This window comes from Myotis nattereri, assembly GCF_964212035.1.
Source record: "Myotis nattereri genome assembly, chromosome: 14".
Lineage (NCBI taxonomy): Eukaryota > Metazoa > Chordata > Mammalia > Chiroptera > Vespertilionidae > Myotis > Myotis nattereri.
Window position 1 is genome coordinate 52,229,939 of NC_138089.1, and position 26,003 is coordinate 52,255,941.

The window sequence follows — 26,003 nt, forward strand, 5'->3', positions numbered from 1 at the left end:
GTGGCCTCCTGTACAGGCCTCGGCTGACCGCAGGCCGGCTCCGCTGGTGTTTCCAGGTATTTGCATCTCTGTGAAAGCCACACGTCTGTAGGACCGAGGGACCCACAGCTGGACTCCCTCAGGGCAGGGCCTGTGCCTGAGCGGGCGGGTCCTCTCACTCTGTGGTGTCCAGCGCCACACCCAAGCTCTAGAAGGAACCCTTCTCCGTCATCGTCATCGATCCCACCCTAAGCGGCTGGTTTCCTTTTCATAACACAGCACCGTGACTCGTCCTGCTTTTCTGAAAGCCAGTGGTTTTCAGTGCATACCGTGTGAGACAACCGCTTTGGAAAAGCATTTGTCCGTTTCTTAAAAACATGCCTACACTCTCCGTGCGCTTCGCCATCCCACTCCTGAGTGTTTGCCTAAGAAAAGCGCAAGCAAGACTGTCCACACAAACACTAAAGTGCCAGTGTTCGTAGCAGCTTTACTCGTAACAGCCCCGACGCCCCTCAAGCGTAGTGGAAGGATGAGTAAAATATGAACCCTTGCTACAGAGTGGAGGGGAATGGCTGGTACACCGGCTGGGTGAATAGCTATCTGTCTTTGATTGTCGTTGGACCTTGGTGATGGTTGGTTACCGCTGGATTCGGGGTGCACACAGGGATCGCTGAGAATGGAGTTGGTGAGAGTTCGGGGACGGGCCTCCGAGTGGCTGTGGGGAGTGTAAGTTTAGGTGATCTTTTTGGAGGGTGAAGCCGTATCTGTCGAAATTACAAAGCGCAACGGCTCTGACTCAGCAGCTCATCTGCTGGGAACACACCTACTGGTATTATCTCAAAAGAACACAGAACCATGCACAGGGCCGTGTGCCAGCATTTCCCCCCAGGACAAAAAACAAAACAAAACAAAACAAAACAACTAGAAAAAACCTAACTATTCAGAAACTGGTCATATTCCAATGCATCTGTTCAATAAACCACCCGGAGCCAATAAATAGAATAAAGTAGACCTCACAGTCATACAAAGAGCTCAGCAAGATTATTAGGTGAAAATGTCTGGTGTAGAAGGCTGCGTTGTGCGATCTTTTAAAATCTACATAAAAGGTGACACACCTCACGGCTGATTCGCACTGAAACATTGTCTGGCAGGAGCTTGAACAGTGAGGGCCAGGGCAAAGTGAGACTTTCATTTTTTCCTTTACTTTGTGCATGAAGTTTGAAGAGCTAGCATAAAAATAACCTGTCAGCTGTACTTAAAAAAAAATAAAATAAAATAACCTGTCAGCTTTACTTTAAAAAAATTTAAAAAAGAGGCCCCGTTGCTCTTCCGCTCCCTGGACCTGTTTGCAAAGCTCGTCCAGAGGAGGAACTCGAGCCGCCCAGCTGGCCGGGGCGGCTCGCCGAGCGCACGTCTCCCATTCAGTTCCCCGAGCTGCTCTGCGTCTTTGAAACCCTGCGCTGGCTTTTTATAAGGGTTACCTCTCTTCCGTGACAAGGGTGTTTCTGGCTCATAGAAAATTTGGAGCGAGCCAAAGAGCAAAAATGAACCATTTTCCTCCCCAGACCTAAAGACACCCCCGGCGGCCTGGCTCTCCATTCCCCTCTATCTTAGTCAGAATACTTGTTGAGTATTTTATTCGTAAACTGCGAAGCCTCAGGGCGCGCTGTCATTTTCTTCTTGCCCCTGAGAAGGAGGGAAAAGCAGAGCGGGGAAACCCCACATGTGACAAAAGGTACAGAGACTGTTGGGAGTGCCCTGGTGCCTGACTCAGTGATGCCCCACATCTCTGCCCCTGCTGCTCAGAGTCGCCCCGTCCCGGGCTCTGCGCCTAAACTGGAAAGTCCGCCTGTGTTTTGCAGCACAGTGAGCTGAGGCGGGGGGTGGGGGGGAGCACCATGGGCCAGAAGTGAAAGACCCCATCTGGCCCTGGCATCCCTTTCTGCCTGTGGACCCTGGCAAGGGGTGACAGATCCTCACTGAGCCTGGGTTTCCTCGTCTGTAAAAGAGAGGTGAGCCCGGCCAGTGTGGCTCAGTGGTTGAGCGTCAACCTATGAACCAGGAGGTCAGGGTTCGATTCCTGGTCAGGGCACATGCCCGGGCTACAGGCTCAATCCCCAGGAGGGGGCATGCAGGAGGCAGTCAATCAATGATTCTCTCTCATGATGGATGTTTCTCGCTCTATCTCTCCCTCTCCCTTCCTCTCTGAAATCAATAAAAACATGTATTTATAAAAAGGGAGATGATAGCCAACCTTCTCCGAGGGCTTGTTGGGAGGGTCAAGAGCAATGCCATGCATGAATGCTTTTTGCAGAATGCAGAGAGCTCTGTGAGAACAAGGGGACGGTCTTCATCCCACAGCTCACTTACCAAGTGTGCCTTGATGCCTGATCCACTTGCTTAGCTTAAACAGTGTATCAGACATGACCTGTGTCCTCACAGCTCATGGCCACAAATACCAACAATGGTGAATGCTATGAAATGCTTTTGGGAATTAGGAGAAAGAAGTCACATTCTCCAACGCTGGGAGAAATCCAGGAGGGCTTCACTGAGGAGGTGGTATTTTTGCTGGCCCTTGGAGCCTGGAGATCACAGAGACACATACAATGGAGGAAGAGAACAGTGCTCCAGGGCAAAGAAGCATATCAACAAAGGCATGAAAGCCAGAAAGCATGAGATGTGTGCCCCTCGCATCTTCCTTGGAGGCAGAGGAAAGCGAGAGACCTGCTGAGTCTCCAAAAGTGGAACATGCCTCTTAGACAAGTTAGCCTGGAATCAGTTTTTCTTTCTGTTCTCTACTGTCCTCACGTAACCAAGATTAAAGTGAGCAGGGAGCAGCTGTGGGCGCAGTAACGCCCCCCATCCATAGACTTCTTGGCTCACAGTAGTAACCCAGCAAATTGGACAATGATGTGAGTCAGGAATGTGGGCCCTTCCTTTGATCTTTGTCCAGTTTGCTACAGGGTCAGGCCCACCCCCCAGGTCCCCATAGGCACTGACCTGGCCCCCAAGGGCTCCCAGTGGGAGCCTGTGAATGGGGCTCCTGAGTAGACAGGCAAATCATGGAAGAAAGAGGCTTCCATGAGCTCTGGTTTGTTCCATCTGCAGGAGATGGGCGTGGGGACTGCTGGCTCACCCCACCCCAGGCCGGCACTCAGCACAGCTCACCTGCCCTGCCAGTGGTGGGAGCAGCAGCTGATTAAGAACTCAAGAGGGGTATGTTTGAAAGGCAAAACAGTATTCATTGATGAGTCATTTAAAAGAAAGCAGCTTGGCTGATTTCTGATTATAAAGGAGTCTTTTCACACCGTACCAGGAAAATCCCCCCAACGCAAGCACGCATCATGAAAGAAATGAAAACACAAACGCCTCTTGTCTAGTTTAGCCGCTGTTAACTTTCCCAGACACCTCCTGTTAGATGATTCCCTGTACACACACACACACACACACACACACACACACACACTCTTAATGGTGAGGAAATCCGACTGCACACACAATGCTCTATCTTGCTTTCTAGTGAACAGTCCCTCATGGGCCACTTTTAATGCCAATTTAACATGGAGCCACAACATCCGATTGGGTGGCCGCTGAGTATTTCGTTGTCTGGATGGGCTACAATCTATTCGACCCATCACCTCCTGGGCACGTGATCGCTCACCCTGGAAGCCTGGTACTCATGACCACTGAACACGTACACAAAAGCCTGGGTCTTAGAAGCTATTGTGACTGCACACAGCTGAGGGCACAGGTGGCCCAGGGACGGGGAGGCGGAGGTAGCGGGGTACTCACCTTGAAGGGCAGCACGCGAGAGAGGCTCGGGGAGAAGGGGCCGCCAGCTGTGCCTGGGAGGGGCTGGCTTGCTGTCTGCCCGGGGCGAGAGGCAAGCCTTCTGAGCAGGCGGCGACCCGCTGAAAACAGCGCAGAGGAAGCCAGGCCACCCCTGTCGGTGCTGTCACTGGTGGGGTGGGCCCAGAGGGTGGGGAGTGGGGTGTCACCAGCTGCAGCTTTCAGCCATTCGCAGCGTCGATGGTTTGCAACCAGAAATGAAAAGCCAGGGGAAGCTGGGCTAAGCTAAAACCATCTCTGAACATGCATGTACAGGCTGATCATGCAAGAATAGAGTTTTTTTTCCTGGACGGTGCGGCTGCTGACAGGAAAAGGGAAGTGGAGAGTCCCAGTGAGGGCCGGACCGTCAGCTGGTGAAGGTGCATCTGTCAGGTCTCTTCAGGTGCTGGTGTCTGAGCAGGCCTGGGGGATCGTCGCCCCAGAGCTGTCCATCACCTTGCGACCCTTTGGCCTTGACCGAAACCCATCGAGCCGTGCAGTCCGACACAGTGACTGGTAGCCCCATGTGCCTCTTTGATTTAAAATTAATTCAAATGTAACTAGTTCCTTAGTCACGCGAGCCACACGGCAGGTGTGAGATAGCTGCACGGAGCCAGGGACAGCGTGCCCGTCCTCTCTGGCATCCTATCGAATGGCACTACGTTAGCCAACATGTGACACAGACCTAGGAACACAGGGAATGCTGGGGGACCGCAAGCACCTTAAACTCAGGGTCACATAGAGCAAGATTTTATTTGGACGTGGCCACTATATATCAGATACATTAACACTGATAATATGTTTCATTTTATTCATTATGGGTGTTTAGATGAAATTTTGGAAAAAGCCTAAACTTACAAAATGTGTTTTTTAAAATATATTTTTATTGATTTCAGAGAGGAAAGGAGAGGGGGAGAGAGATAGACACATCCATGATGAGAGAGAATCATTGATCGGCTGCCGCCTACATTGGGGATGGAGCCTGCAACCCAGGCATGTGCCCTGACCGGGAATCGAACTGTGACCTCCTGGTTCGTAAGTTGATGCTCAACCACTGAGCCACGCCAGCCGGGCCAACATGTTATGTTTCTAACGAGGCTCGCACCGGGAGTCTCCCCAGCCTCCTCGATGGTGGGCCTTGGATCGCGACACAATTGCACCCCCGCTGGGCTCAGAGGAAAGCCCCAAGAGGGTCCTCTGCTGTGATGATGACAGAGTCTTCATACTTGCTCTGAGGACAATCACAACCACAGTCCCGTGGAGACAGCTCCCCTGGTCAGTGCCCCCCGACCCTGTGGACCCGGCGGTGCCCTCCAGCAGAGCAGGCCTCCCAGACACAGGGCCCCTCAGTCACCATCCACCTGAACAGAAAAGAAAACAAAAGGCGAGATGCAGTTGGATTGATTACCTACGTAGGAAGGGCCAACACTCAGCCCTCGGACGGGCGCAGTAAGAATGAAAGCAGCGGTTGATGCAGCCGCCGCCTCCACGGAGCCCTGGGTTCCCTGAGCGTCCTGTCGAAAGGCTGCATGGCTGGGAAGCAGCCCCTCGCGCCTCCCTCTTCACTGGCCACCGTGACAGAGAAGGAAGGGGCAGCAGAGGGAGGACAATGCGCTGCTAACTGCCTCTCCCGCTGTCTTTGCGCGGAGAGCCGTGAACCGGCTTCTCCCTGGATCTGACGGGGGCGGGATGGCTTTCTGGAGGCTGGGCTGGCACGCCCTGCCCCTGTGGTGCAGGAAGATGCTGGGCTTTCCACCTTCTGGGGGCCCAGGCTGTTTCTTCCCCAGGTAAGGGCATCCCACTACTCGCCCACCTGCTGCCTGGGGGAGAGGGTGGGAGGAAGGGAAGTGGGGCAGGCAGTGGGGGAGAAAAGGATTAAAGGCACTATAGGGAACCCTGGGGTCCCGGTAGCCTCCGGGCCTGGAAGAGCTGCCTTAGAACTCCCAGGTCCCCTCCCCGGGAAGGCGGGTGCAGAGAGGAGCCTGGTTGGGGGAGGGGGGGGGGGCACGAGGCTGCCGGGAAGCGGGAGAGAGGACCCACTCATTTCTCGGAGCCTGGGACCCATGTGGTTGTGGTAGCTGTCGTGGGTTTAGGTTCGTTCCCCGGAGGGAAAGCCCCATTCTTTTGTTTTCTTGGCTGCGTTTCTCTCTTCGCAGGTAGAATCCAGAGCTGGGCGGTTCTGAGAGGTTGCAGGTTCCCCTGTGCAGTGGGCATTACTCTGCATTCTCACCCCGCGAAGGGGAGTTCCCGAGGGCAGGGCCGGGCGCGTCCCCTCTGGGTAGCGGGGCCGGGTGCGGGGCTCACGCTCGGCATTCCCACGTTCTGAGCATCTAACACGGTTTGCCTGCCACCCTCCGTTTCCAGGGCCTCCACGTTTAAGCCAGGCTCGGGGTCTGTCCTCCTTCCAAGGCTCCCACACATCCTGGGAGAGTGATGATGTGAGGTGTCTATTCTTCATGGACTAAGGCCCTACCTGAACCTGGGGAGTCCAGAGTGTCTGCAAGGGGTTCACAGGAGCCCGGTGGGGAGAGTCTGACGGGGGCAGTGGCCAGGGGCCCCAATGGCAAACGTCCGAGGGATAAATCTGTAAGGACTCTCCTTCTGCCCACTGGCCCCATGAGGCCGGGGACCCTGGGGGCTTGGCCATGGTTGCAGCCCAGCAGCGATTGATGTCTCTCTTTCTCTCTCTCTCTCCCTCTCCCTCCCTTTCTCCGCCTTCCCCTCTGAAATCAATAAAAATATTTTTAAATTTTTAACAAATTGAAATTGGCTTGAACTTAAATGTGAACAGCTACCTATGGCTAGTGGCCACCATGGTGGACAGTTCAGGTCTGGACGGGCCACCTTCCAGCAGCTGATATCTCTCCCTAAGCCGGCACCTTGGGACTCCGTCTGTGATACAAGCCAAGGGCCTCTGGGGCTTGGGGGCCACTCTCCTCTTGCCAGGGGCAGAGGGGCTTGAAGGGGAGCCCCTCCCTTATCTTTTGCCAGATTCGGTGGCCATGACTGGCCATTGAAAGTGAGGAGGCCGGATAGGAGGCAGTTGTCAGAGGCAGAGAGAGAGAGAGAATGAATGGATGAGTGGCGGTCCCCACCCTGCAGCAGCGGGAATGAAAGGGCTGGGGGCCACCAGAGCTGACATACGACAGGGAAGGGGAGCGCAAGGTCGCTTGGAGGCTCCGGAGAGACTTGGGTGCCTTCGCAGAGAGGGGACGTGGGAGGAAAAGTTGGTTTGAGCCGACAGTGACGCACTTAGCATTGGATGTGATGTGGTCCAGGGATTGGAGTGGACGTATCTGGAGCTCAGAGGGAGGTCAAGAGTTCATCTTGCAGCCTCCAAGCTCTTGCAGAACCTGAACTATTTATAAGGGAGATGAATGTCCTCCCCACTTCCTCCGTGGTCTGTGCCTGCAGCAGCAGGTGAAACGTGAGACCAGTTGCAGGATTTACCTCATGTGCCCCAACTCTTAGCGATAAAGCTCAGCCCTTCTGCCTGGACACACTTGCTCACTGGAAGAGCTCAGCTGAGTCCTTCACTCAGCATCTCCATGTCACATTCCTACTCTGTGCTGCTCTGATCTAAGAGACAGGGGTGAAGCAGTAAACGAGACAGATCATATTAAACTAAATGACAGAACTGGAGCAGAGAGATGACAGTGTGGCTTCGGGAGGGCTCGCTAAAGAGGTGACATTGAAGAAGAAGTCCCCATAAAGGGGAAGACTGGGGAGACCGTTCCCAGCAGAGGGGACCGGTGGCAGGAAGAGCTGGCCATGCCCCGGGATGTCAAGACCATATGCTGGGGACAGAGAGGCCTGGGGGGCAGCCAGAGAAACGGTGGGCCCCCTCGTGCGGGGACTAGAGGCCAGGGTCGTCGTTCTGATCTGATGCCAGGCGTGAGGTTTACGTAAACGTGAGAGGTTTACACAGACAGTGACATGACCCGACCTCCACGTCTCACAGCTCACGGGCTGCTGCGTGGGAGACTTCAAGGAAAACAGCAAGAGCTCGCGTGGTTTCTCCGCAGGCTCTCGGCGTGAGGCCCACCTGCCAGAGCAGCTGGCGGATGGGCGTGTCCCTGAGCTCACCCGGCAGGAGCCAGACCCCGCGTCTGCCGGCCACTGTCCCTGCTCCCTCTCTGACTGTAGGGAGGCGTGGGTGTGAGTCCGAACACCCATGTCCCTCCCTCTCTGACACCCCGGCGGAGGGAGGGCACCCCGCTGACGGCAGGTAACTTTTGCAGCGCTGGTGACAACCAGACCATGAGATGTGCTGATGGCTTTTTAAAAAATAAGTTTTGCGTTTTTTTTAAAAGCAGTTTTGGGCTCACAGCAAATTTGAGCAGAAGATACAGAGCGTTCCCACACGCAGGCATCCCCACCAGAGTGATTCATCTGTTCCCACTGATGAACCTCCACTGTCGTCATAACCACCCAGCGTCCACAGTTCAACCGAGGGCTCACGCTTGGTGTGTAGGTGCTTGGGGTTTGGACAAAGGTCTGATGACGTGTCCACCCTGAGAGTATCGCACGGAGTAGTCCCACGGCCTTAGAAATCCTCTGCTTCTTCATTCCTCTCCCCCAGCCCCCCGCAACCACTGATCTTTTTACCGCCTCCATCATTTTGCCTTTTCCAGAATGTCTTACAGCTGGAATCATGCAGTATGTAGTAGACTTTTCAGCTTGGCCCCTTTCACTTAGTAATATGCACTTAAGGTTCCTCCACGTCTTTTCATGACTTGATAGCTCGTTTCTCTTTATCACTGAGTAATAGTCCATTGTCTGGATGGACCACTTCCTACGTATCCATTCACCTACTGAAGGACATCTTGGTTGCGTCCAAGTTTGGGCAATTGTGACTACAGCTGCTGTAAACATCTATGGGCAGGTTTTTGTGCGGGCATACAGTTTGAACACGTTCGGGAGAATTCCAAGGAGCATGCTTGCTGGATCATAGGGTAAGAGGAAGTTTGTTTTGTAAGAAACTACCCAACTGTCTTCCACGATGGCCGTACCATTTAGAATCCCCACCAGCAATGAATGGGGGTGTTTGATGCTGTCGTGTCCTGGATGTTGGCCATTCTAATAGGTGCGTAGTGGCATCTCATTATTTTAACTTGCATTTCCCTGATGACATATGACATGGAGCATACGTTCATATACTTATGTGCCATCTGTGTATCTTTTCTGGTGAGGCGTCTGTTCAGATCTTTGGCCCATTTTAAATTCAGGTTGTTTATTTTCTTATTGATGAGTTTTAAGAGTTCTTTGTATATCTTGGAGAACAGTCCTTCATCAGATGTATCGTCTGCAAATATTTTCGCCCAGCCTGTGGCTTATTTTCTCGTCCTCCTGACAGAGCAGATGTTTTTCACTTTAATGAAGTCCAGCTTCTCAATTCTTTCTGATGGATTGTGCCTTTTGAGTTGTATCTCAAAAGCCATCACCACACCAGAGCTACTCAGGTTTATCCCCATGCTATCTTCTAAAAGTTTCCTAGTTTTGCACTTTACATTGGGATCTGTGATCCACTTGAGTTGATTTTCGGAGGAGGTGTGAGGCCTGTGTGGAGATTCACTCTCCGCATGTGGATGGCCAGTGGTTCCAGCACCATTTGTTGAAGAGACTGTCGGTGCTCCACTGAATTGCCTTTGCTCCTTTGTCAGAGATTAGCTGACTATATTCATGGGGGTCTATTTCTGGGCTCTCTATTCTGTGTCATTGATCTAGTTGCCTGTTTTTTTCACCAACACCACACTGTCTTGATTGCCAGAAGGGTGTTTAACTAGGGGGAGTTTTGTGAACCTAAAAATCAGACCATTCCATTTTTAACTCTTCTTTTCCTAGAAGAAACACAAATTACAAATGGACCCCCATCCCAGAGCCTCATCCCGCCCCCAGTTGCGCCCGGGATTTTGACCCTCGCCCTGTCTCTGACCCCCAGCGACACTGATAGTTGATAACTTTTTTCAAACGCTGAAAGTTCAATGGCTGGTGTTGTTTAAAAGTCAGAAATTTTCCATGGCATTAATATAGCCGTGTCAAAACGTCCTGTTTCAAAATGGCCACATCAGAACCACCACATCAAAGGTCAGGCTCTACGTGGAGCTCAGAGGAGCCTTCCTGACCGGCAGCAGCTGGCCCAGGACTCTGCTTCCTCCTCTCGCCACACACCTGAGCTGCTACCTGCTGGACGGGGAACCCGAATTCAGACCCCAGCCCAGGCCTCAGAGTCCTCACAGGGCTCCACCTGAGAAGCGACTGCTCATTTTTCAATATTAACCACGTTTAAAAAAAAATACACCGACAAAGGCCATGCAGCAGCCTTCCCAGACAGTCCTACGGCCCAGACAGAGTCAATATGTCTGCAGCTGTAGGAGATGGACGCCGGTAGTTTCTCGCTCTGACAAGCCCTGATGAAGCTTCTCCCCCTACGTCCGCGATCATGTAGGAGGGTCACCTGCCGTCTCGGCTCCCACCTGCGGTGTCTGGTATTGGGGGGCTGGGGAGGAGGGGAGCCTCTGAGCAAGGGTGGGGGACAGTTCCCCTTCCTCTCCCCATTCTTGCCAGCACCACAGAAATGACCCGCCCTTGCTTTCTGTTGGCCTCCAAGACTTAGCTCATTTCTCTTTCTGTTTTAAGGCCCCTGCTATCTACCCGATTTCCTGAACTTCCCCCCATCCCACCCACCCCCGGGAATGGCCAAAGAAGAGAGTCGAAAGGTCCATACTCGGGCGAACAGTGCTGGGATGACTGCCACGTACTGTGGGACCCTAGGCAAGAGCCTTCCTTTCCTGTCTGTGGGGTCAGTGCCCCTCCAAGGGTTGCCGTGAGGGCAACAGGGCTAAAGTGGGGAAGAGCTGAGTCAAGGCCTGGACCTCAGCACAGGCCCAGTGAGCGGTACTCTCTCTGGAAGGTGTCATCGCGCTGTCATGGTTACACCTGGGGCCTGCCCAGTCTGCACGTGCTTGCAGGATGGCCTTGTCCCAGAGCCTCGTTCCTCTTCTGTAAAGCAGGGCGTCAGTAATTACGCCCCAGGGTGCTGTCGGGGTTGCTATCTAAGACAGTGATGTTCAGGAGGTGCCAGAGCAGCCATACTGATCCTGTTGTTATTTAAAGATTTTATTTCTAGCCCTGACCGGTTTGGCTCAGTGGATGGAGTGTCGGCTTGCAGACTGAAGGGTCCTGGGTTCGATTCCAGTCAAGGGCATGTACCTTGGTTGCGGGCACATCCCCAGTGGGGGGTGTTCAGGAGGCAGCTGATCGATGTTTCTCTCTCATCAATGTTTCTAGCTCTCTATCCCTCTCCCTCCCTCTCTGTAAAAATCAATAAAATATATATTTTTTAAAAAGATTTTATTTCTAGGCACTACAGAGAAATTCAATAAATGGCCAGGGTAGGAAGAGCACTTAAATGCAACCCAATTAGCAGGCTTGCCTCGAGGTCGCACCCTGGATTCCCCTTTCTAACAACCTTTTTTCTTTTTAATTTAATATAATTTGATTGTTTTAAAACTTTATTGTTCCAAGTATTACAAATGTCCCCTTTCCCCCGTTGACCCCTTCTACCGCACTCCCAGCCCTTCCCCAGGCCTTCCCCCACTAATGTTTGTCCATGGGCGATGCATATAATTCCTTGTTTAGTCTCTTCCCGTTCTTCCCCTTCTGAAATGTGTCCGTCTGTTGCATGTTTCAATGTCTCTGGATCTGTTTTGTTCTGCAGTTTATTTTGTTCATTAGATTCCACATATAAGTGAGATCACATGATACTTGTCTTTCTCTGACTGGCTTATTTCGCTTAGCATAATACTCTCCAGGTCCCTCCATGCTGTCTCAAAGGGTGAGAGATGCTTCCTTTCTTCGGCTGCATAAAAACCTTTTTTCTTAATGCTTCCAAAGCCACTCGGAGATTTCCCAGGGTTTCCGCTCCTGCTCCTGGGGAAGAACAGTGCAGGCTTCCTCTTGACTGGATTCCCAGCTTTCTCCAGGGGAAGAGAAAAGAAAAGAAAAGAAAAGAAAAGAAAAGAAAAGAAAAGAAAAGAAAAGAAAAGAAAAGAAAAGAAAAGAAATGTCCTGAGCACCTAGTTTGTGCCAGGAGCTTTACAAACACCACCTCATTTAAATCCCATAATGACTCTGTAAGACAGAGAGTGTGTCCTTTTTAAAGATAAGGCAGCTGAGTCTTTGAGCAGCTAACTGAATTTCTGGAGATGTTCTCTAAAGGAAGTAAGGGAGGGATACCAGTTGGCTATTGCTGCATAACAAACCAGTCCACAGTTTAGTGGATTAACAGAATGATTATTATTTAGTTCATGATTCTGTAAGTTGCAGTCTTTTTAAAGACACCGCAGCCCTGCAGCGGGTACCAGCCAGGACTTCAGCCTCCCCTGCCTCTAGAACAGCCGTGGGCAAACTACGGCCCGCGGGCCGGATCGGGCCCGTTTGAAATGAATAAAACTAAAAAAAAAAAAAGACCATACCCTTTTATGTAATGATGTTTACTTTGAATTTATATTAGTTCACACAAACACTCCATCCATGCTTTTGTTCCGGCCCTCCGGTCCAGTTTAAGAACCCATTGTGGCCCTCGAGTCAAAAAGTTTGCCCACCCCTGCTCTAGAAGCTCCTTGGGCAGACGGGCAGACGGGACCCCTCATCTGCCACCTCACATCCCCTGGGAGCTTGTAAAAACTGAAGAGTCAGGCCCTGCCCCAGACTCACTGAGTCAAATCTGCATTTTTCAAGATCCAGGGGATTTGGGTACTCAGTATAGTTTGAGAAGTTGGTTTTGGGAATAGGACTGGGACTGGGGGGGGGGGGGGGATAGCAATGATAAGGAGGGTTTTGTCTTCATCCTTCAGAGAATTATTTGACCTTGATTTAGCCAAGTGCATGTTATTTATTACTTCAATTTTACCAGTTTTCAATGGTTAAAAAAATAAATACCTGGGGAGGATGTGGTTTCTTTCTAATATGTATTCTTCGTCAGTTGAAGCTCATCCTGGCCCTGGCCCTGGCTTTGACCAGGGAGATCTTTCTAAAGACACCGCAGCCCCGTAGCGGGTGCCAGCCGGGACTTCAGCCTCCCCTGCCTCTAGAAGCTCCTCGGGCAGACGTGACCCCTCCTCTGCCACCTGCAGACTTTGCCATGAGGGCATGTCTGAGTTTTTTCCACCTCCTCCCCAGCAGCTGAGAGGAGACCACAGCTACAAACCGTCTACACAACCTCCCAGCATCTGTTTCTCCCCGGGCCCAGGTTTTACTGGGACTTATCTGAGCCCAGAGGTTCTAAGTGTGTTTCCTGGGCCACCAGCAGCCCTGCGTGCTTGTTAGAGTGTGGGTGCTGCAGGGCCACAGAATCAGAACCGGGCTGCCCAGCAGTCTGCACTTGAACAAGCCCACAGGTCCTGCTGCTGCCACACCAGCCGTTCCCTCCTGGGTCTGTTTGTCACAGACCTCCCCTGGGCTCCCAGTAGCACCTCCTCCATGATAACTCCAGCTTCCTAGCCACCTTATCTTTTTAATTTATTTTTTATTGTTGCCTAGCTGCTTTTCACAAAGGATCAAACCACAGCCTCCCTGAGCCTGTTCTCAAAAAAATGGCTGGAGCCTCTCTTTATAGAATCTTTTCATTTAATTTGATTTAATTTTTATGAGTCTGTTTCTACTTTCTTTGTTAGTTTATTTTGTTCACATATGAGTGAAATCATATGGTGTGTGTCTTTCTCTGACTGGCTTATTTCAATTAGCGTAATACTCTTCGGGTCTATCCATGCTGTCTCAAAAGGTAAGATCTCCTTTTTAATGGCTGAGTAGTATTCCATTTTGTAAATGTACCACAGCTTTTAAGAATATATTTGTATTGATTTCAGAGATGAAGGGAGAGAGAGAGAGAAACATTAATGATGAGAGAATCATTGATTGGCTGCCTCCTGCACGCCCTACACTGGAGATGGAGCCCACAACCGGGAATTGAACTGTGACTTCCTGGTTCATAGGCTGACACTCAACCACTGACACACACTGCCTGGGCCACCACAGCTTCTTTTAACCACTCATCTACCAATGGGCACTTGGGCTGCTTCCAGATCTTGGCTATTATAAATAATGTTTCAATGAACATAGGGGTACATATATACTTTCTGATTGATGTTTGGGGTTTCTTCTTACACATTCCCTGAAGTGGAGTCATTAGGTCATGAGGCAGTTTCATGTTTAATTTTTGGAGGAAACTCCACAGTTTCCCACAGCGGCTGCACCAGTCTGCATTCCCACCAGCAGTGCACGAGGGTTCCTTTTTCTCCACATCCTCACCAGCACTTGTTGTTTATTGTTTTATTGATAGCCATCTGGCAAGTGTGAGATGATATCTCATTGTGGTTTTAATTTCCACTTCTCTGACGATTAGTGATGTTGAGTCTATGGAATCTTTTTTAATGAGACATTAAAACAGGGTGAAAAGGATCATGTCACAGCTCCTTACTCCGTGCCGTACCCCACCTTTGGAGTCTATGCTTGTATCTGCTCCCTGGCCTCATCCGCATACCTGAGAACGAACTGCAGAGAGCTTGGGTCTCCTGCCCCTGCCCCTGTAGCCCCGCTGCACCCGCTTCGTGCCCGTTCCCTCGAGCCCCCAGACTTCAGCTGTCAGCCAGGAAGATGCCCGTGCAGATAAGCTCCCCTGCGGTTGAGGGTGAGTCGGTGAGCCTGGGCCTGCCACTCCTTGCTGCCACCTGCTTGCTCCTCTGTCTGTCACTGCGATGAGCCCCTCAGATAACCCCAGACGAGGGCCACAGACTTACATCACTTCCTTAGATGAGCAACTGACAAGCCAGGGCCCAAATCCTAAGCTCCCGCTGCAGAGAAGATTCCCACCAGGAAGAGCTGGCCCTGGGTGGCTCACGCAGCCTTCCGTGGGCCAGGAAGCCGCGATTCCGAGCTTGGCTGGAATGGGCCTCTCTTGTTACTAGCCTGTTCTTGGTCTTTCTTCTTTGCTGTTGCAATCTTAGGGGCTTCACTCCGTTTTCTAAGGGTGTGTGGGTGTTAAAGTCACGCTATGGAAAAAAGATGCACACACATATACCGCAGGCTTTTTTTTGTCTCTATGCAAGCAGATGTTTTCGTGACTTTCTGAAATAAAGAAAGCTGTTACTTTTTTGCAATTTCTCTTAGAAAACAAATTCTGTTCCTACAAACTCAAAAGAAAAAGACAAATAACCCCGACTTTAAAATATATGAAAAGGTGAAGAGGCAGTCATTCCCAGAAGAGGTGAGAGAAACCACTGGCATGGCTCAGTGGTTGAGCGTTGACCTATGAACCAAGGGGTCACAGTTCAAGTCCCGGTCAGGGCATATGCCTGGGTTGCAGGCTCGATCCTCAGTGGGGGTGGGGATGCAGGAGGCAGCTGATCAATAATTCTCTCATCATTGATGTTTCTCTCTCTCTCTCCCTCTCCCTTCCTCTCCGAAATCAATGGAATGTGTTTTAAAAAATATTTGCACCTGGCAAATAGGCAAATCTTTGTGAGCTGACTACTGAGCACTGGGGTGGGAACGAGGTGCTCCTCCAGTCCTGAGTGTGTGCACGTTGGTTCAGCCACATTGGGGGGGGGGGATGATGGCAGGATTGTGTCCCTGTGTCTCAGCAATCCCACAATGGTGTCCCCTTTGGAGAAAATTCATGCAAGCTCACAAGATGGTTGTGGTGAAAATGGAAAACAACCCACGTGCCCATCCATAAGACAGTGACTTCATAAAGGATGGTACATCCATTCTAGGGGATACTGTGCAGCAGCTAAAAAGAGCGAGGTGGGCCTATATGGACTAACATTGAAAGATCTGCTGGGTATGTTTCTGAATGAACAAAGCACATTGTAGATATGTTCAATAGAGTGGTATTTCTGGTGGAAACAAAACGAATCACCAAGATGACATTCTCTATATGTCTAGGAAACTATTCACATTTATAATTGCAGAGAAAAGACTTCGGAAGGAGTCATACCCAGGTGGTCACCTCCAAGAAGAATTTGGGGGTGGGTGGGAGGTGGACAAGGGGGAGTTTAACTTGGTCTGTAATCACTGACTATTCTACCATGAGAGTGTATTCAGGAGTAAATTGCATAATTGTGTAACCTTAAACATTTTAGGATTCTAAGTGTTTTTCTATCTGTTGAAAAGTACAAAAATACTGTAACTTGTCTTCAGTGTTAAGTAGACTTTGTGCTTGGGCAAATATTTGATTATTTCTCATTAGAAAGTTATTATAAAATCATCCCATTTGTCAAAATCGCTCATTGTTCATCTGATAGTTAAGAGCAAAGATAGGTTCTCTGTTCAACCACACACACACACACACACACACACACACACACACACACGCACACGCGCGCGCACACACACACACCATCACTCATCCCGGGCATAGCATTTCCAGCCTGTGCCACAGTGTGCTCACTTTCAGGATGTCTAAACCACATCCAAGCGGGCCATCTGATTGACTGATAACTTTGTTTCCAGGCTTCCGTGCCACCTGATTGTCAACTCATAATTTCAGAGCTGCCAAAAACCAAGAGACACCTGGCTTAGTGGTGGTGCCTGGGTCTGTGGGTGTAGCCCGGCAGCCAGGCGCCAGGCTTCCTGACCCCAAACCACACGGCTCCCCATGTGGCCTTGCAACATGCTGCCCTGTCCCTCCCACCAGCCTGAGCTTCAGAGCAGGCACCGGGGAGATGGTGACAGGCCTAGAAGCCATCTCAGGAACGTCTTTATTACAACTTTCAAATCCATACCCCCACTTACTGAGGCGGTGCTGTATAATGGAAAGACATGGAGATCTGAAGGAAAATGTAAGAGCAGATGTCATGGGGACTCGAGGACTTTTGTTGGCACAACCACTCTCTCCATGGGCAGACTCACTGAAGAAGCCAAGTACAGGCCTAGAGCAGCGGTTCTCAACCTGTGGGTCGCGATCCCTTTGGGGATCGAACGACCCTTTCACAGGGGTCACCTAAGACCATCGGAAAACACATATATAATTACATATTGTTTTTGTGATTAATCACTATGCTTTAATTATGTTCAATTTGTAACAATGAAAATACATCCTGCATATCAGATATTTACATTACGATTCATAACAGTAGCAAAATTACAGTTATGAAGTAGCAACGAAAATATTTTTATGGTTGGGGGTCACCACAACATGAGGAACTGTATTAAAGGGTCGTGGCATTAGGAAGGTTGAGAACCACTGGCCTAGAGTAAATGGTTTTAGACAAGAGGTCAGAAGATGATGTAAATGTCATTTGGATTCTCCCAGATTCCGGGGTGACCTCCCCTTCCTGGATCAGATATATTTAATTATTTTTATTTCAATGAGACGGGGGTGGTAGGACACAAAAATCAGAGCTTCCTTTGGATTTTCATTCCTTGCCAACGCCATGCCAAGCCACCTGCAGACATTATCCACACTGCTTCCAGCACCTTCCACAGACAAGGGTTCCTCAGTGATACAAGCAATTATGGGCTCAGAGTTGGCTGTATTGCCTTCAAAATTAGGAACATATGCTCCGTCTTTGTCCTGTCCTCTAGGAATAAAAACGGGTTACGGTCTGCCTCCTAAGGGTCTCCTGGGACAAACGTGCAGGGTCAGCAGGCTTGGGTGACTGATGCATCCCTCACACAGCAGGACTGACCTTGCCAATGGCCTTGAGCCAGAGCCCTCCGTCCATGAGCAATGCTGGGATTGCCTGTCAGTGGAGGCCTCCATGACGCTCCTTTGTCTGTTCCTCCCTGTCTGAGCCTGTTCAGTGCAGACCTGCCGGCCTGGGGACGACTCTTTCTGTTTCTTCCTAATGACTCTGTGTATCTCTGCTCTGGCCATGATGTGTACATTTGATGGCTGACAGAATCCTTTCAAACTTTAATCAGACAACAAATCCCCTGGGAATTGTGTTGAAATACAGATTCTGGCAGGTCTGGATGGAGCCCGAGAGTCTGCATTTCTAACAAGCTTCTGGGCGACGCCCATGCAGCTGGGCCAGAATCGCCCCTCAGGTAGCAGAGTTGGGAGATGTGGGGAGAAGCCCTGCCTTGCAGTAGCCACCTGAACAGAGAAGGATTGTCAGGGCCTGAAGGACCTTGTAAACGCTCATTCGTGCGCAGGGAAAATGCTGGCTGATATGATTACTTTATAGTATATAAATCACATGCTTGCTTTGGATTTAGAGGGAGCTGGATTTGTCCCTCTAACCACCTACTAAGTGGAGGGTTGAGCAAGTGACCAATCTCGGTTTCCTTAGGTATAGAAGGGGGTGGTTATTATTTAAATAAAGATATAGTGGCAGACACTGAATATATTCATATATATATATTCTATTCATATATATGTTCATCTTCTCTTTGTTAAGCTGAATGAACAAAAGTTGTGTGTGTGTGTGTGTGTGTGTGTGTGTGTGTGTAACTCACTGAATGTTTCTGCCAAATGCTGAGACTTGAGAACCAGGACTTGGCTAGAAATCTCCTCCAAAACAGTTCAATCAAGCAGTTCTGTTGAGAGTCATCTGGCTTCCTATGGTTTACAGAGCTTCTTCGGGGACCTAGAATGATTTATGGTTTGCTACCGCAACTCTACGAAGCTAGTTGTTTCAACCAAGTTACTTAACCCTGAAATTCAGCAGAGAGCTGGGGCAAGTCCACTCAAAAGAAAATTTATCCCCTGAATTCTTCAGATCCCTGGAGCTATCCAGGGCCAGAACTTGGAATCTGTTCCATTGGGGCCAATATTTATCTCTGGCTGAGATGAGTTTTCTAAAGAGGTGCTAAACAGTGATGAGGAAACTTGCAGATCTTATTATTTCATTCCAACCCATTCCAAAGATTCTTTAAGCCAGGCTGAGAGGTGTGTTCAGACTGACAGATCCCAAGAACAACTTTTTGAGTTGAGGGAATTTACCTGGAAACATGGATATTTCTGGCATAAATATGGCCCCCAACGTGCCCATCATCACAATGTTCTTTCTGCCCAGCCTTGTCATAAGCGCTGCATGTGCACCATCTCCTTTTATCCTCACACCCTCCTTGAGAGGTGGACACTATCATTTCATTTTACAAGAGAGGAAACTCAGGGGGAGAGAAGTTAATTAACAAATGACTTTTATATATGGAAAATTTAACTATGTTATTCTTATCTGCACAATGTAAAATTAAATTATTAACCTGCTTAATTGGATCTTTGGAACTGCCCATGATATAATCAAGGATGTATCCACAAAGCTGAATATCACAGCACTATTGATTATATTGAAAAACTGTTAACCCAAGTCTAAAATCAGATACTGTATATCCACACAGTGAAAAGGTGTATAGACATATATATATTTTCGAAGAATTTTGAATGACATGAAAAAGTTCTGACATAATAGGACGTGAAGAAATTAGGGTATTTCCACATTCATTTATTTATTCTCAATGGTTATCGAACACTTGCTTTTCCATCAGTGCTAGGACTACACTGATGCATCAGGTCGACTTGCCCTTGTAGGACTTACAGCCTGATGGGTGTGAAAATTTCACAGAAGAAAAAGGTCTCAAAATGCTAACAGTTGTCTTCTCAAGGGAGTGAAGATGCTATTTATTTTTCGTCTTCATACTTATGCAATTTCCAAATGGTCTATATTAAGCATGTATTTTAAAAGATTCATTGAGATATGATTGTCACACAATAAACTGAAGCTGTTGACAGTGTACAGTTGGAGAAATGTTGATATAGTATCCGCCCCTGAGAACACCACCACAATGAAGCAGTGAGCACATCCATCTCCCCCAAAGGCTTCCTGTGCCCTTCGGCCATCCCTTCCTCTCTCCCCATCCCTACTCCCCATTCAACCACCCATCTGTTTCTGGTCACTGTAGTTTGGTTTGCATTTCTAGAATTTTATCCAAATGGAAATGTATAGTATGTGCTCTTTTTTGTCTGGCTTCTTTCACTTAGCATCATTATTTTGAGATTTACCCACGCTAATGTGTGTATCAATAATTGTTCCTTATTGTTGTGGGAGGAAATGGGTTCTTGCGGTGTCAAGAGAAAAGAATGTCAGGGGCACACGCATGGGAGAAGTGTAGGTGCGAGATTTGTTGGGGTGAAAAGAAATAATATGCCCTCGGGGATGTAGAGAGCGGGAAGGCTCTCATAGCGGCTGCCCCCAGGTCCTTGCCAATCCTCCATATATTTCCTTGGTTTCAGGAACAAGCAGACTGTCTTTTAAACTAGTCAACTTCCTTCCTGATTTTTCCCAGCCTGTGCTGGGCCCTCCCCCTAACCCATCCGTTTCCTGGGTCTTCCGGGGTTCTGTGCCCTTTTCCTAGCTGATCCACTTCCCAGGTTTTCCCAGGCTGTATACACGCCTCCCTTTCTGGGCACTATTTTGGCTTCTACTGCGCATGCCTCAAAGTTCTGGCATCTACGGGCACGTGCTTAGCACAAGGACCTCCCTCTGCACCGTCTCGGCTTCTACTGCACATGGGCCCTGCAGAGGATTTTCCCCCTCGTTGTTTATCCCTCTCCCCCCCACCCCCCACTCCCACCCCCATCCCTGCCAATCTGTTTTCTGGGGGGATTGGAAAGCCGGTCTTTCCTGCCTGCTCTGGGATTAATGTCCCTTGGCCCAGGATGTGGATGTCCCCTGTAGCTTCTAGTTAATTAGGCTTAATTAGATGTCTGGCTCTCTTCTCTTTCATTATGACCTAACTAGAGTCCCGATACACGAAATTCATGCAAGAGTTTGGCCCTCACAGCCCCGGCTTCGTCCGGAAGGTCGTCTATGCGTCTGGTCTAATTAGCATATTACACTTTTATTATTAAAGACTAACTGCCTATGCTAACAGTACTGTTGACTAGTGTTCAGTTGTGCAGCTATATCACACAGTCCGTTGTTGATTCACTGGGAAGGGATATTGTGACTGCTTCCAGTTTCTGACTGTGACAAATGCTGCTGCCATAAACATTCATGCCTTCATGCATACATGCATGAAGAAACGTGCATGTATGCATGAAGGCATGAATGTTTATGGCAGCAGCATTTGTCACAGCCAGAAACTGGAAGTTTCTTTTCCACCTTGGAGTGAAATGGCTGGGTCACCTGGGAACTCTATGTTTAATTTTTGAGGAACTGCCAAACTGTTTTCAAGTGACTGTACCATTTTTATATTTCTACCAAGAGTGGATGAGTTCACCTTTCCTTCTTTTTAAAAATTATGTAAGAATTAAGTAACTACCTGCTACTGTAAAAAGAAAATTTCAGAAATATATAGAGTATGAGAAGTTTAAGTTCCCTTTTATTCTGTTTCTTTTCTAGTTCATGTTATTATTATTATTGTTGTTGTTGTTGTTGTTATTAAAAGTTTGGTGCATGTTTATCCAGAGCTTTTTCTTTGCATGTGCATGGCTGTGTGTGTATATGTGTGTGCGCGTTTGCATGTGCGCACATGCATGTACATATTTGCACGTGCATACATGTTTTCATGTGCATGTCTTGTGTGTTTGCATGTGTTTTGCTTGTGTGTGTGTGTGTGTTCATGTGCGTACATGTACATGGATATAAGTGTGGTTCTAGGATACCCATTGCTCTGGCTTCACTCTCTGCACAGTGAGGCCTGGGGGTCTTTCCTTGCCAATGCTCCAGGCTCTACCGCAGTCTTGTGAACTGTTGCTGAGTACCTACTCCAGTCATGGGGAAATGTGTTTTTCACCGTGGTTAGAATTTACTTGCCCATCCCATGAAAGAGGCAGGTCTCTTCAAAATTTTAAATCAATGTGACACTTGGTGAAGTTCCTTTTCCTTCTCATGACTGAGGACAGGCTGCCGGGGAGGAAGGACTGCGTTTCTCAGATTGATCCTGGCCTCCTGGTTGCACACAGGTGGGCCACCCTTCCTGAGAGTGAGAGAATGTTCCATGAAAATGCTGGAGGACCAAAGGTTTAGGCTCGGACCCTTGGCGTGGGCTCCTCTGTGTGTGTCCCAGCAGAATCGCCCGGTCCTGTCCTTGGTGGTGAGGAGGCTCACTTGAGGTGAGTCATCCTGAGAAGGGCAAAAGGGCTTCACCTCTTCAACTCTCAGTTTTGCAGATGAGTAAAATTAGGTTTTTCTTTATCGTGTCAGAAATTTACCACATCTGCCCAATGTGGTGAGAACCTACTCTCCTCTTTAACATAGACGGCATCAAATGGTCCCTCAGCAAGTACCTGGAGCTCAATCATTTTCACTTACATAAAATTAGGACTATATGGTGATATAGTTGTATGCTCTGTCATAAACCAGTTTTCATGTTATTAAATATTTAATCCAAAAGTTAAATCCAAATCTTAATGGCGAATGATTTCACAATATTTCAGATATGGACATACCATAATTTAACCATTTCCCATGGCTGATTGATTTTTACTAGTAGATGAAGAGTTTGAGTAGCACTGAGGGAAGAAAAGTTATCAAAATCATTAATTGTGATTAGGAGTAATACAAAAAATATTGTTATTTTTGGTGAAGAAGGTCAATTTTGTATAGTTTATTTCAACATAAATAAAATGTGAATGTGTTGAAAAAAATCTTTAATTGTGAACATGCTGAAATTAAGTCAATTCCCAGGTTTTCATAATTTTTTTTACTTATCTTCTTAGGATAATGCCTTCCTCATTATTTTGAACCGAACATTTAATGCTATCCTTTTTCATTTTACTCACCAGCAAGACATCAATCTTTAGATGATGTTGTACAAAATTTGTACTCATTATGTGATAGCAACTTACAATTACACAATACTTGCTGGTGTGGTTGTCTCTGATACGTGTGGCTGCTAAAAAGTCTGTGTGCGCTCATCCATTCCATAGGGGAACCTGAACTTCAGTCTATTTCATACGCACTGTCCCACTGTGTGTCATCCGTGAAGAGTAAACTAGAGATCATGACATAACCCCCTACATACCTCAAAATGTATTTCTAAAAGTAAGAATACTTTCCTACATAGCAAGCAATAATGCTACCACAGCAAAAATTAATAACCTAATACCTGCATCTATTCAAATTCCCTCAAAATGTTTTGTAGCTGGTTTGTCCAAACCAGGAACCACACCCAGACCATGCATTGCGACCGGTTGTTAACGTCCCATGGGTGTCTTAGTGTAGCCTCTAGTCTTTTCTTCGTGAAATCTCCTTATTTCAGCCACTGGGCATCACAGGGCCCCCTTGCTTACCTGTGGTGTCATTTAACTTGTTGCTCTCTCCCCTGTATTTTTTTTATTGATTGCAGAGAGGAAGGGAAAGGGAGGGAGAGAGAGAAACATCAACGATGAGAGAGAATCATTGATTGGCCGCCTCCTGCATACCTCCTATTGGGGATCGAGCCCACAACCTGGGCATGTGCCCTTGACCAGAATCAAACTCAGGACCCTTCAGTCCATAGGCCGACACTCTATCCACTGAGCCAAACTGGCTAGGGCTCCCCTGTATTTCTTTGAAGTTACATCTATGGGACTTGCTTCCAGGCTGCTCCACACATCCCTACTGGTTCCCAGTGGAGGATGCAGAGGCTACAATTAATCTGCAAGTTTCTCCCAAGTAAGAGAGACGTTCACAACCAATCGCTCAGCTTTACGACTCACTTGACCTCACAAGGGCAGTGACCCCAGAGCCTCGGCTGGTGTCCGACAGACCTATCAGACCCAAAATACATTTCATGAACAAGGAAATGAACTTGATTTGCAAAAGTCCACAGCTGGCCATATACAGGGTGGGGCAAAAGTAGTTTCACAGTTGTTCGTATGGAAAATAATATAATAACTAATTAATAACAATACAAGGATTAACCTGTGCTTCTCATACTCACAACTGTACATCTCCTTTTGCCCCCTCCTGTGTAATTTTTATTTGCTCAGGAAAAATGACCTCCACGTCGATAATAATGATAATAACCACCAGGCAGGGAATAAACGCTTTGACAGTGACTTAGGCAAGCCACGTGGCTGCTTGGGACCTCGGTTATCTCCAAGTCAAGTTTGTAATAAATGATATGAATGCCCCTCGTGGCTTTGAGCTTCAAGAAATAGATTTCCCTTTCAGGGAAGTCTTCCCGTTAGTTACCTGGAGAGATGTAACTGGTGAAACCTCCTAAGACAGTGATGGCGAACCTATGACACGCGTGTCAGAGGTGACACGCGAACTCATTTTTTTGGTTGATTTTTCTTTGTTAAATGGCATTTAAATATATAAAATAAATATCAAAAATATAAGTCTTTGTTTTACTGTGGTTGCAAATATCAAAAAATTTCTGTATGTGACACGGCACCAGAGTTAAGTTAGGGTATTTCAAAATGCTGACACACCGAGCTCAAAAGGTTTGCCATCACTGCCCTAAGAGAAGGGTTAGACCTCAAATCAATTGTGCCTGAGCTTGTAATAACATGCCCATAGGGCCAGGCTATGGTCTCACCTAGGGTCTCATCTATAATTTTGCCCCTTGTATCTGCAAATAAGCAGCATGACAACACACCATACACCATACCACACACACACACACACACACACACACACACACACACACACACACACACACACCTTTGCAGATATCATTCATTCATCAGCAGGGACAACCTACTCATGAGACCTTTTTTAAACACCCCTCCCTTCTCTCCCCCCCTCCCCCCTGCACACATTGAAGTTGTATGTAGTAAATGGTTCTCATCTAAGATGAGCAGCCAGTTAGAAAAACCTTTTAGGAACAAGGCAGATGTGTTTGATAGCTTCTGGCTCGGAAAAAACACACATGCAGCCAATCAAACAGCACTTCTGGGCGTTCTAAGCTTTTGAGTTTTAATCAGCGTTCTCGATTTGACTCATCATCCATCTTTCCTTTTACCATTAAAAATAAACCCTCCCTTGAACTTTTGCCCTCGGAGGGGTGTTTTTCGTTGTTGTTGTTTTGCTTCTTTGCATTCTTTCAACAGAACTAGGATGCCCACAGGGGGTGACTGAGATTTGGATAAGAGCCACTCCCGGTGTCTCTGGTTTCCCAGAAATGATGCCTCTCGGGCCTAAACTCCTTCCTACAAGGCCGGTGTGCTTGGACCTTGTGCGTGTTTTCTTATCTTTTCTCTAAAAATAATCCCAAAGAAATATGCCCAAATGAGAGTCAAGCAGGAAAATGTGGGCCATGAGCTGGACCAGAATCAGCTGGGAAACCGAAGCTGAGCATCTCTCGTCCTCACAGAAAAAAAGAGCGACTTTTAATTAAGGGGCGAGGGCTACGTAACTGGCTCACAGACCTTAACGGGCTCCACTACTCCGTGTTTATTACGGAAACCCCGTGAGCCCCGTTTCCTGGTTGGGCCGGGGCTATGAGACCAGGAGAGGACACAGCCTGCACCTCCACTCCCAAGCCCCCGGGAGCTCCCTCCGGCCCCTTGTGATCCAATTTCTAAATGACTTGTCTGTTCCACCTGCTCTGAAAGTCCCGTGGTGGCCTCTTGCTGAAACATTTGCATCCGGCTTAAGCATTGGAACAAAATCTAAAATAAGGAAAAATTCATTTCAGGCAAAGAAAATCTCCCACAATTCTAGTGTTAGAGAATTCGGTTATTCCCTTTTGCTCCTTTTCATCACCTATAGAAAGCATTTATTAAGATAAGCTCATGATAAATGCCCATCCAGCATTTGAATTAGCTTAGGATTCCCAAGCCCTTTCTTGTTCATTTCTGTTCTTCCCCACTAACACACACATATACACACACACACACACACACACACACACATACATACATACACTCCTGCACTATGCATATATACACGCACACATGTGCACCCTATATGCATCCCCATACGTTTATACACACGTTGACACAGCCATACACAACACACACATGTATATGCACACACACGCACATACACTCATGGACACACACTCTTCTTACATTCTCTTGGCATAATTTCTTTTTTGTTTAAATATATATTTGATTGATTTCAGAAAGGAAGAGAGATGGAGAGAGAGAGAGAAATCAGTGATGATAGAGAATCATTGATTGGCTGCCTCCTGCACACCCCTTACTGGGGATTGAGCCCACAACCCCAGTCATGTGCCCCGACTGGGAACTGAACCCTGACCTTCTGGTTCATAGGTCAACACTCAACAACTGAGCCACACTGGACGGGCTC